We start from the raw sequence: 13,756 nt of genomic DNA on the forward strand, positions 1-13,756 counted from the left end.
CACCTACCCAATACACCTGGTCAATGTACAAAAGTCTCAAGAACTGAAAATAGATTGAGAAAAATTTTGACGGGAAAGTTCAATCAAAAGAACTTTTAAAATAAAATATAATCATTTGCGATTTTTTTTTAACTCAAATTTTCTAAACTATATCTTGAAAATATCGCAAAAAAGTCGGGAGAAATGCGGAGTGGTCACTCTGAAATTATTAAATGATGAACAACACCTGTACCATTATTCTTGCGATAGGGAGGCTTATGAAAACAAGCTGATTCAGAGGTGAACCAGCCAAGAGCTGAAAGCCTCTTTAATAAAAAAGAAAAACAAAACAAGCTGATTGAATTCATTTTTGTACACCCAAATACTGCGTATGTTCCACTGTTGAGTTGAAATTAGGTGACAATGTAGCGAGGCATTCCAGTTTAAATTGTGCACATTTTCAGCGCAACAATATTTTGGTTGTTTGATTGGTTGATATGAGTAAGGAGAATACCGAAAAGCAATGTGATAGTCAAGTGCACACCAAAATGTTATATAATCCCTCAACATTGTCAGCTGCTACAAATTCAACTTTTGTAACTTTATGAGTTGTGGCCCTTTTGAAGAAGGATACTATTCGGGGTAATGGCCCAATCAGATGAATGATATTTTAGAAAGTCACTCATTTGGGATAATGACAGTCAGGATGATGTTACGGCATTCAGAACGAAGGAAATACATTTTACGTTCTCAGAGAATGTGCTAAGTCTGAACCGAAACTTCGTAATAAGAAATAGTGTTCACCTGATGTATAAATAGGGGGAATGATAGCTTTGGCAGGGTTTGCTTTATTATTGTCAGGGTTTTTTTTATGACTGTTTATGCTCAAATTTGACCTAAACATTCTTTGCATAGCAAAGAATATTGTGGCTAAATTTCATAAAATTTGGTCGATAAAAACCCCCCTAACAATAATAAAACAAAACCTGCCAAAGCCGTCTTTTCCCTTAGTTTTTATGTAAGGTACTCCGGGGCAAGTGAAAATACGGGGTAAGTGGGTATGGCTGCCGATCAATCGATAAACGTTTCTAGTGGTAACAATCTTCTAGAAAGATGAAGCAGGACTATCAACAAATACAGCCCACACAAAAATATTTGGAATCAAAACCATTTGAGGCACCATGCTAATGCTATTGCTTGATCATGACTTTAGACTACCGGAAACATCTATTACTTATATTTTAATTCAATGGATTTCCACCATAATAGTCGTTTCTAAATTTATCATTGATGTGGAAGGTGAATAATTTGAGCAATTAAATAATTGTGTGACATCGAAAATGATATATAAGTTTTAATTTAAGCCAAAATTTGCAATATTCACTTACCCTTTAGTTTTAACATACATGGGGCAAGTGGGACATATTTGAACAACAATTTCGATAGAGCCCTTTTAATTGTTTTTAAATCGTTGTCTAGTGAAAAATAACTTCGAAGCTCATATATCATATGGATCTGAATCATATGTAGTTTGCTTATTGTTGGTTTCGCTGTTAAATAGTATTGTACAGTTGATTAACAAATGTGTATTATTCATTCTTAAAATTATCTCCCGCAATAGTTATAACAATGCGATATTTTTCCGTTTACAGTGCAAATAATCTATTTGTTCAACGATAGGTCAACAAAATTTGTATTGTGTTTTGTTATTTTCAAATTGCGCATCAAATTGACAGATTTTCAGATAAATAAAGTGCTCAACACGTAAATTGGCAATTTCGTTCTATTTTTCAAATTTATAACAGTGCGCATAGCCTGAATAAAAACTTTTCTTTTGAAGTACTGATTTATGTAATAATCTGTACCCTAAACACAGAAACATTCACTCGAATAGTGAATAAAGATTTGCTTATCCTTTCCACCTAAAACATTTGGTATAAAAGTAACCCAGTGAAAAGCAAAACAAGAGCCAATTAAACAGTAAATCGGATGTTCCCTGGTGTTCATATTTGCTAAAATTATAATCCCTTCCTTGTAGGAAAAACCAAAATCCGACAAGCAACAAACCTCCATCCATGATCTGAAAATACTACGACTCAGAAGTAATATGAACATTGTAGATTCCTTTAATTGATTAAGTTCGACAGTATAAAACAGAATAGGTCCCACTTGCCCCGTTTGAAGGGGTAAGTGGGTCCTACAGGTGAATTTCTTTCTTTCACTACCAATATTTTTTTGTAATTGCATAAATGGCCTACAACACGTCTACACTTCAACAATGGAAGCATATAATGATGTATGCGTGGTTAATGTTCTGAAATATCGTGTTTTATAAGTATGCGTTAATAATTTTGCTGAACTAGCGTTTTTTTAGGTCCCACTTGCCCCGGGGTACCTTAGTGTAGTATTCGAATAAAAATCTAGCGGGCTTGGTAGTCATATGGCTACTGCTTCTGCCTCATACGCAGGAGGTCGTGGGTTCAATCCCAGATCCGTTCCATTCTCCTACTTTGTATCTTTCTCTTTATTTCTCATATTCTAGCAATCGCTAGAACTGGAAATGGACTTCCATACCGTTTCCATTACTATTCCTATACCTTCAACTTGAGTATTCTAACAGTAATCTTCTAGAATTGGAAATGAACTATAGAGCTCGTTTCCTACATCCAATTAGAAATTTCATCAGTGACCTTCTCCTATCAATCCCATTGGCAGCTCGTTAACCAAGACGGACCTCTGCCTCTCCAACCTAACCCAGAAATTCCAACAAATTCCGCATGAACTCGTGGCAAGTGCAGAGGTATATTCGGCTTGCAGTGGGTGAGTGATTGCATCATCATTTCCTCTCCCTTCCCTACATTGACTTGCATTCTGACGTGGCAGGCGCCAGTATGACCTAACAAATGAGATCACCACTGTCGTAATCTGAGAAAGTGACGTAACAGCCAAATTACAACATGCATGTTTGCCATTTTTCTGTTAAAGAGCTCGATGAGTACTACTCTTTAACACCATTTTTGGAAAATGGCGTATACGTCACTTTTTCAGATTATGGCAGACCAGTACTTGTACATTGAAGATGAGTGCTAGTCCCAAGCAAACATCTGTTAGTTCCCTGTGCAAGAACAGCTGATCTGGTCATAATGGAGTAGCAACTACGAGCAGTCAATCAAGCTCAAGCTCAAACTCAAGCTCAAGTGTAGTATTCGAATAAAAATCTATGTACATAAAAATGAGTTTTCTGTCTGTCTGACCCTTATAGACTCGGCAACTACTGAACCGATCGGCGTGAATATTGGTATGCAGGGGTTTTGGGGGCCGGGGAAAGTTCTTAAGTTAGGGGGCTCCCATACAAGTGAAACAGACATTTCTGCATAACTCAAGAACTAATCAGAGAATAAATCAATTTTAGGCGAAACGAAGTTTGTCGTGTCTGCTAGTGCTTACATAAAAAGACAAAAAAGATAGAAGTCTTTTCCGTGCGATGTGGGAATCGAAAAGAGATGCAACTCAGTTGAAGACACGCTGACATGCCGTAATTTGTACGAAGTGGCAGTCTCAGTAAACGTTGATAATCGACGATGCAACTATTTGATGACTAAGTGTACATCGTTAAACTAATTCAAGAAGATCAGTGGTCCTAGGTGACTTGTGACTTAACAAGGAAGCCAGTATCCCAGATGGCATGAACACTTTGTGTATTCCCATATAGCTACCGCCCCGCCAAATGACGATCTGAAATATGCGAATAAAATCAGTTTAGCAGGCAGCCGCTAATTTGGTCCAGTTTTGAAATAGTTAATGAATGATTTATCTTATCGAAGGCTGTACAGTGTAAATAGGTCAGTATATGTAAATAACATCCGTCTGAGACTGTTCTGTCAGACTGTGACGTATGGCGTGACTGTCTGTCTAGATAACCAAAACGATTTTGAAGCTCAATAAAAGAGCTCTTTGCGCATTTACTGATTTAATAATCACGGACACTGGCCGAGTAGAGATCATTTTAAAAATATTGGCCAGGTTCATAATGATATCTTTTGTTTCTGTAACATGGAACACGGAACCTGGCTTAACCTGGCCACATTGGCATTGTTGTGGTGGGTGGGAGATTCCAAGTTCTTCTGAGCAAACCCAATTTGTAGTGGTTAGCTAAAAGCTGATTATAGTTTTATTAGCATTATAGACTTCTGGTTACCCTATCTCCTACTTACAATTTTTGGTGCAATCCACAGGATAAAGAATCTTATCACCTAAACAGGTATTATTGGGTTGGTGCTGTACCTCGGTATAGAAGTGTAGCTTTCTAGCTACCTGTGCAATCTATGCCTTTTCACTATGCAATCAGGAGGCCTAAACTGTAGCCACTTTAGTTTTTAGCCACTTTAGTCTTAAGCTCATAACAAATTCAATAGTGTATAATTATAATTGTAAGTTTAAATCCATAAATATTCAGAGGTTTTACCATGCGGTTAGCAACTTCTATATAATGAGTAGATTGTTTTGTTTTTACATTGCCATCTATACCATCCGTCGCCATCTACCTTTGCACTGCTGGTCGGTAGATCGCTGTATTGGTCAACAATTGCTTGACCATAATGATAGCCGCAGCTCAAATTCGCCACAGTGGATGATTGGCAGGGGGGTGACGTGACATCCCCCCTTCCGTGAATCCTAGTCGAGTTCCTGTTGATGTACGACTTATCCTATGGGTTCACTCCTATTCAGAACGTCGAGTACTGCCAACTTCACTGCTGGCCGTCGGAGCACTCCGGTTGCGGTCCTGACGATTGCTTGACGAACTTTCCCGTCACGTCCAGGAATCACCGTTTCTACTCGCCCACGAATCCACTGGTCCTTCGCCGTTCCGCCAACAACCAACACCAAATCTCCCGGTTCAATGTCCCGAACCTCTTCGAACCACTTTGTCCTACGTGTGATTACTGGTAGGTACTCCTTGACCCATCTTGTCCAGAACCGTTGGGTTATCGCCTGAGAAAGTCTCCAACTGCTACGTAGTACCACCGGGTTATCAACAGGTTCATTCGCTGGACATTTGTCGCCATTAGAGCTGCCCAGAAGAAAATGGTTGGGAGTAAGGGCTTCCTCATCCGCCGACTCAAGAGGGATGTAAGTGAGTGGACGTGAGTTGATGAGAGCCTCGGCTTCGAGCAACACCGTTTCGAGAACTTCATCATCTGGTGTACGCTGGGCCTCTGCTATGGTTCCTAAAGCTTCCTTTACAGAGCGAACTAGGCGCTCCCATGCGCCTCCCATGTGGGGGGCAGCCGGTGGTATAAAGCACCACCGAGTTTGAGCGGTAGTAAAGGTAGTAGCCAGTGCGTTATTTCGTCTCTTCAATTCTTCTTTCTGTAATTCCTTGCTCGCTCCTTGAAAGCATGTCCCGTTATCCGAGTAGAACTCGGCCGGGTATCCGCGACGTGCAACGAATCGTCGCACTGCCATGATGCATGATTCAGAGGACAGGCTGTGCACTACCTCCAAATGTACTGCGCGAACAGTAAGGCAGGTGAACAGAGCCACCCACCGCTTCACTTGACTCCTCCCAACTTTGACCAATATCGGTCCGAAATAGTCCACCCCAACGAAGCTGAATGGCCGAACGAATGGTTGCAAACGCGCCGCAGGAAGCGGTGCCATTGCGGGAGGACTAGGCGCAGCTTTCTTCAGTCGGCACATCATACAGTTTTTCGCAACCTTTCCAATCAAGGCGCGCAGCTTGGCGATTTCAAACCGTTGTCTCATCTCGTTCGCGACGGTTTCTCGGTTGGCGTGGCGGAAACGACGATGGTACCAGTCTGTAATTAGGAGAGTGATGATGTGTTGCGTGGGCGGAATCGCAGGATACTTAGCTTCGGCCGGTGCGAATGTTGCGGCACCAATTCGGCCACGAAGGCGTAGTACTCCCTGCTCGTCTAAAATGGCCAGTTTTTGTAGATCGGACTGGATTTTGCAACGCGTCGGTGACGCGCATCAGGGGAACCTTGAGTTTCCAAAAGATTGAAAATTTCTTCCGGAAAGGCATCACCTTGTGCGACCTTCCAGAGCTCTTCCTCAGCACGTTTCAGCTCCTCTTGACAGAGAACGCCAGCACGTGGTACAAACCCGCTTCGTTTACATCGTAGGTTATTGATGAATCGTAGTACAAACGCCATCGTTCGTTGCAGACGGAGCCATTGGCTGAACCGTGAGGCATCAATTAACGATGCAGCGGAGGAATGAATGTGAATAGTTTTCAGTTCTTCGCTGGTGGTTATTGGTTGCACTTGCTGAGGCCAGAAGTCCTCTGGCTGATGAAGGAACGACGGTCCGTTGAACCAAGGAGTATTCGGCGAGAAATCTGGCTCCTTCTTCCACTTAGTGGCGAGATCTGCCGTGTTTAGACCGGAGGGAACCCATCTCCATTCGCAGGCATCGGTTGCTGTTAGAATGCGATCGGCAACGAATTTATTGTATCGGCGATGTTCAGACTGAATCCATGCCAGCACAGTACTTGAATCGCTCCGGAGGAACCGTCGACAAATAGGATAGGTGTGATAGCTATGCACTGACTCCAGCATCCGAACTCCCAAGACCGCTGCTTTCAACTCCAGGCGAGGGATCGATAGTACCTTGAGAGGTGCCACCTTGTTTTTCGAACAGATCAGGGCTACATGAATTCCATTCTGCGTTTCGAGGCGGTAATATGCAACGCAAGCGTACGCGGAATCACTAGCATCGACGAGCACATGGAGTTCTACTCCGTCGAAGTTGGTGGGGAACGGAGCACGAAAATAGCATCGAGGAATCCGCAGTGTGTCCAATTGCGGCAAGTAGTTGGTCCATAGACGCCAACGGGTGTGGAGCTGCCCGCCGATTGGTTCATCCCAGCCGATTCCCGATGCCCAAATGTCCTGCATCAATACCTTACCGTGGACTAAGAAGAAAGACAGGAATCCCAAGGGATCAAACAGGCTCATGACCACTTTCAGGACTTCGCGCTTCGTCGGGATGTGATCTTCATCAAGAATATGCAGTATATCGTCGCGCATAGCGAAACTGTATGTGAATACATCTTCGGCTGTGATCCACTTCATCCCGAGCACTGATTCAGTAGTTTCTGCACGCATAAGAGCAAAATCTTTGGATGAATCTGGTTCGATCTCCCCAGTTCTCCTCAGTACTTCGCCTTCATTCGACAGAAAGTTGCGTATTTCGAATCCGCCACATGAGTGGACAAGTTTGACTTCGTTTACCACCTGTGTAGCTTCGTCTACTGTCATGAAACTGTCCAGGTAGTCGTCCACATAGTGGTGCTCGATGATTGCCATCGATGCACGAGGGTAGTGTGGCGCGTACTGCTGAGCGTTTGCATTCTTGACGAATTGCGCCGTAGACGGAGAGCACGTGGAACCAAACATGGTGACATCAATAGCGTAGATTTGGACCGGGTCCTCAGGCTTGTGGCGATATACAAACATTTGGGTGTTCTTGTCGCTAGCTTGCAGTTTTATTTGCAAAAACATCTCCCTGATGTCCCCTGAAACTGCCACGGGAAACAATCGGAAACCGCTGAGTACTTTTGGCAGAGGGGTTAGAAGATCCGGCCCTTTTAGCAAATACGAATTGAAGGACACTGTACCAACTTTTGCCGCAGCGTCCCAAATCAACCGAACTTTTCCCGGCTTCTTCGGATTGATGACGATTCCTAGAGGGAGGAACCAAGTCTTTCGATTATCGATGGAGTTGGCTTCTGATTGGCTGACTTTGCGTATATAGCCCTTCCGTTCGTAGTCGCATAATTGTTCGCTAACTCGCTGCTTTAACGCAGCATTTACTTGCAACTTTTTCTCCAACGCTTTCATCCGACGAATGGCCATTGGATACGTATTCGGGAACTCCGGATCGTCAACTTTCCATAGGAGACCAGATTCAAAACCAGCTTTTGTACGCCTCGTTGTATCCCTCAGTAATTGCCTCGCTCTTTTGTCCTCGTCTGATTCAATTGTCTGTCCTGGATTAGTAGTTCCGTTTTCTTCCATAGTGAAATAATCCCGAAGCTGTTCGTTTAGCAAATCATCCACGGTAGGCGACGCAGCCGCGTGGAAGTTAACACTCGCACTCGGTAGCGTCTTCGTTGATGCGCCATATACTGCCCAACCTAATCGGCACTTAGCGGCAATAGGATCAAACGGTCCTCCCTCACGCAACCGCAGCGGAACCCCGAGACGAAGGTTGTCCAGTCCGATCAAGAGCTTCGGTCGTACTAGATCGTAATCTTCTATTGAAGTCCCTTTAGGTGCGGAAAGCGTGTTGTCATCTGCTTATAGTTCAAACGCTGCGCCGGGAGTAGAAGACAGCTTACGGTTCGCGCATTGCGTAGCTCGTAGCGCATTCTGCTGTGTTTACCCGCTATTTCCAAATCCACCGCTTCCGATCTTTGTTCACTGCGTTTCACGTTGCCCGTCCACTGTAGAGTAAGCGGTTTTCTTGGTCCGGAAACACCCAGCTCTTTCGCAATCTTTTCTTCCAGCATCGTAACTTGTGAACCCTCGTCTATGAAGGCGAAAACTGCGAGACTTTTTCCATTCCCATGGAGCACGACTGGAAGAATTCTGAAAAACGTTTGTCCGTCTTCTGTAGCTTGTTTACCCGATGATACATTCACTGAGTGGGCCGATGTGCCAGGAGTGGACGAAGAATGAAGAAGAGAGTGATGTTTCAGTCGACATCCATCGAATCCGCATCCTTTCCATGATTGCCATTTGCCATGGTTGTTGAGACATGTTCGGCAAAGACCTCGATTCTGAACTTGTTTCCACCGCTCATCCAAGTCAAGCTTCTTGAACTTGGAGCAGTCAGCCACTCGGTGGCCCTCGTTTTCACAAACTGCACACATCTTTGCTGGTTTGCGTGCACCACCGGTAACTGGTTTCTGGGATAAAGTTGCTTCAGTAGAGTGGGCTTGAATTCTAGCCTTTTCCCTCGGTCGCTGCTGCTTCTCTGCGTTTATTCCTCTTGAGAGTCCTGGGAGCTCAAAGCTGACCTCACTAGCGGCATTCACTAGCTTATCCATGAATTCACCGAAGGTTGCAACAGATGCCCGCATATGTTGACCTTTGAAAGCAGCCCAGTCCATTCTCATTGGCCCTGGCAGCTTCTCGACCAATTCTTGCATGAGCATTGGGTTAGATAAATGCTCTTCCTGGCCCTCCGCCTGAAGATGGTCCACGAAATTCTGCACCGCCAGCCCAAATTCCAAAATTGACTCCGGACGGTCATGTCTAGGACCAGGGGTTCGACGTATCTTCTCGTGTAGCGATCGAATCAGTAGTTCTGGACGACCATATAACGTGCGGAGTGTTTTAATAACATGCGGCACGTTGGCAGGAAGTAGCAGTCTGCTGCGTACCGCTTCACGTGCATGTCCAGTAAGACATCTTTGAAGGCGTACGAGGTTTTCCGAATCCGAGTACCCACACGCCGCTGTTGACTGCTCTAGGCTGCTGATGAACATGGGCCAGTCCGCTGGATTGCCACCGAAGGTCGGCAGATCTTTGCCAACGACCTGCCTTGCGGCAATTTGTTGCGAGTTGAGGACCCCTGGTGGCTCATTCTGCGTCCAATGATGGTAATTCTGCGATCTATCTGGATGATTCGATGACGGTTCTCGATCTACCCATGCCGAACGTCCTCCATTTCCAGGAACGAAGGACTGGTGACTTACTGGCGGGGGATTCGGTATAGTGTTGTATCGGATGGGTGTACTTGAATATGGTTCTAGCTGATGACACCTCTGTTGCACATTAACACCTACGTCATGGCCCGGGACGTTATACCGATGAACTGCCGGAGGACATGAGTATACCGACGCGGGGAATGCTTGCAGTTTCCTTGACGACGACGTAAATTGTTGGAAGGGCTCACGGATGGTAGCCGACCGCACGGCCTGACACTGGACATAATTCGTTGAGCGCGGATTTGGCTCCGGAATTTCATTTGCAACCATTGAGTCGGTGGGATGTATGGGTTGAAAATGTTTTGCAGCTGTTTGAATTTGAGGTATGGATGCTTTTGAGACGCATGCCCTGTTGATAGGAATTTTGATAATTATTGGCTTGATATTCTTCGATGCCGGGGAGACCAATTCGGCCGGGTGATCGTTTCGATTTCCCAGTGTTTCCCCACCGGTCTTCCCATGATCAGAATGTGCCGCCAACCAGTCCGCGACCTTTTCTCGAGAGCTTCTACCCGACTCTATCACGCTACCACGTTCGGAAATCTGCAACATCAATTCGTTTTTCTTCTCCATCGACTCTCGACGAATCGTTTGTTGTTTCAATAGACGCGCTTTATCTGCTTCCAGTTTGTGCTGTCGAAGGAATGATTCTTCGTCCTTCAGCTTCCGTTCCTCCTCCAATTGGCGTTTCTTTTCTTCCAACTTCCGTTCAGCTTCTTCCTGCTCAAGCTTTCTGAGGGCTTCCTATTCTTCCATCTCCATCTGATTTAGCTTCGCTTCTTCCTCGATCAGCGCCATTTGAGCTTTAACGGCTGACGATCGACGGTTTCTTCCTGACTGTATTCGCGTCTGGTTTGCGCTCCGGCGTCTTACCTGACGGAACTCGTTTTGTTTGAGACCGCAATCGTGAAGAGATAGTAGAACTAGCGGCATTTTGTTTCCGACACTGTCCGCAGATGAACGGACGACGCTGAATGGACTTGTTCATTCCAGCACAATAGCAATGCTGCCACTGACGGCACTGATCGCAGGGAATCATATGAGCTCTTGACGCATCGAGCTGACTGCATAGCTTGCACGTGAATCCCGTTTGGCTGGTATGTCCATCCATCCTTACAACCCACGTATAAAAATTCTTTTAGGATGTTGTGGTGGGTGGGAGACTCCAAGTTCTTCTGAGCAAACCCAATTTGTAGTGGTTAGCTAAAAGCTGATTATAGTTTTATTAGCATTATAGACTTCTGGTTACCCTATCTCCTACTTACAATTTTTGGTGCAATCCACAGGATAAAGAATCTTATCACCTAAACAGGTATTATTGGGTTGGTGCTGTACCTCGGTATAGAAGTGTAGCTTTCTAGCTACCTGTGCAATCTATGCCTTTTCACTATGCAATCAGGAGGCCTAAACTGTAGCCACTTTAGTTTTTAGCCACTTTAGTCTTAAGCTCATAACAAATTCAATAGTGTATAATTATAATTGTAAGTTTAAATCCATAAATATTCAGAGGTTTTACCATGCGGTTAGCAACTTCTATATAATGAGTAGATTGTTTTGTTTTTACATTGCCATCTATACCATCCGTCGCCATCTACCTTTGCACTGCTGGTCGGTAGATCGCTGTATTGGTCAACAATTGCTTGACCATAATGATAGCCGCAGCTCAAATTCGCCACAGTGGATGATTGGCAGGGGGGTGACGTGACAGGCATGGTCCTACACAGCAAAAAAAGATTTGTAATATCACATCAGATTTGATGCACATCATCGCCGTCGTAAATCGTATGACGTAGTGACGTAATCGGCATTTTGTCGCCGAAATGAAACTATGTGAAACGTAATATGTTCAACGTAATGACAAAAACGACCAGCCAGCAGAAACCTCGTTTCATGCAGATTTATTAGTGGTGTTCGAGAATTTTCTTTCATGCTTTCAAAATACATTTTACATTTAAAAAAGTGTTGTACTTTATTGAATTTCTCATAATTTTGCACGTCAATATACAATATAATGACAAATTATTGATTTTCGTTTCAGATTACAGTATTTTGACGAAACAGTTTCTTGTAAAAATGTAAACAAATGGCAATTCTTTGTTAGTTATTCATGATTTTTATTCTAAGTTTTTTTTTTAGGCATAACGTTTAGGTGTTAGAAATCGCTGCAGAAATCCATCGAAAATTCCTCCAGAAACCCCTTCGGAAAATCCTTTGCAAACTCCATCGGAAGCTCATGCAGAAATTCCTTCAAAAATTCTTACAGGAATTCTTCCGGCATTTTTTTTTAGCAGTTCCTGCCGAATTTGGAGTTCCTTCGATTATTCCTACAGGAGTTCCTACTGAAATTCTTTTAGAAATTCCTCCGTAAAAGCCTCCTGGATTTTTGACGAAAAGTTCGCCGAAAGATCCTTCAAAAGTCTCTTCCGAAGTTCTTCCAGTAGTTCTTCCGGAAAGTACTCAAAAAACCTCCATGAATTCTGCCGGTAATTCCTCCAAGGGTTCTTCCGAAAACTCCTCCATGAGTTCCTTCAGAAGTTCATCCGAGAATTCGTTCAAGAGTTCCTACGGAAAGTCCGCCAGGAGTTGTTTCAGAAATTTCTCACGAAATGCCTCCAAAAGTTCCTTCGGAAATTCCACCAGCATTTCTTCCGGAAGTTCTCCAGGAGTTCTTTTTCACGGAATTTCTGAAAAAAATCCTTCAAGAGTTCCTACGGAATTCCTCCCGAAATATTACCAGAAATTACTCCAAGAGTTCTTCCAAAAATTCCTTAAGGAATTCCTTCGGAAGTTCATACAGGAATTTCTCCGGAAATTCGTACAAGAGTTACTCCGGAAAATTTGTCCGGAGTTCCTCCGAAAATACCTCCCGATATTTCTGCAGGAGCTCCTCCTCCAAAACTTCCAATAGAAAATCCACCAGGATTTCTTTCAGAAATTCAGATTCTTTCAAAAAAATTCCTTTAAAATTCCTTTGAAAGTTCCTGTAGGAGTTCCTCTAGAAGTTTCTTCGGAAATCCTTCCATGCGTTAAATCTCCGCCAGGATTTAAATAAAAAATTCCTCCAGTAATTGCTCCGTAAGTTACTTCAAAAATTTCCGAAATACAGTCGACTCTCTACATCTCGATGTTCTTCATCTCGATATCTCTCCCTATGTCGGTTGTTCCCTCAGTCCCTTTAATCTACATACATTTGGACTTTCTGCATCCCGATAACCTCCCTATCTCGATGTGTTCTGATCATATTTTGTTCAGGTTTCATTCTCCTAATGTCGATATGTTCAAATTTTAAGGCTACTAGACCATGTTTGGACAATAACAAACACATCAACAACAGGAAACGACATTTGGTTTATTGTCGTTTTTCATAGCAACAAGCTTTTTTGGATCTAGAACCCATTTCAATTGTCCTTCCATCCTCTATCTTATTCAATATCGAGATGAGGAGAGGCGACCGTAGCTCCGCAAGGTTCCTCTAGGAATTTCTCCAGGAGTTTCTTCGGAAATTCCTCCAGGAGTTTTTCAGGAAAATCATTCAAGAATTCTTCCAGTAAATCCTGAGATCATTCGAAAATTCTTCAAGTAGATCCTTCGAAAAGTCGTTCAAGAGTTCCCATGGAAATCATTCTGAAAACCAGGAGTTCATTAGGAAATTCCTCCGAAAATACCTCTAAGAGTTACTTCGAAATTTCCTTCGGTAGCTTCTCCGGAAATTCCTCCAGGAATTCCACGGAAAATTGCTCTAAAACTGCTTTGGAACTACCGTACCGCTGATGAAGAGGATTATCGTCGGCGTGTTTTCGAATGAACCATCTGGCTTGCGTCGCCTGTCGCAGATCCTTCACGCCTTGGGGTTCCAGTTGCTGCTTTAGGTATGCGTCATCGAGGGTCATTGCATCGTAGCAGGATACTACGCATTGTCGTTGGTTGAGTTGGGGATGTTCGCTAATCTTGACTTCAGTTCCGTCAGCCAGTTTCGTCATCTTGCAGAGTCTTGTGAACTGCGCTCGGCTCCTCACCTTCAGTACATATGAACTACCT

General features: G+C 43.7%; 1 protein-coding gene across 4 annotated transcripts in view; it reads left to right on the top strand.

Moving 5' to 3' along the window:
- LOC134205704 (leucine-rich repeat flightless-interacting protein 2) overlaps positions 1-13,756 on the top strand; it is a 109,660-nt gene that overhangs the window by 62,384 nt on the left and 33,520 nt on the right. The gene's annotated exons all lie outside the window — the stretch shown is intronic.

This window comes from Armigeres subalbatus, chromosome 1, assembly GCF_024139115.2.
Source record: "Armigeres subalbatus isolate Guangzhou_Male chromosome 1, GZ_Asu_2, whole genome shotgun sequence".
Classification (NCBI taxonomy): domain Eukaryota; kingdom Metazoa; phylum Arthropoda; class Insecta; order Diptera; family Culicidae; genus Armigeres; species Armigeres subalbatus.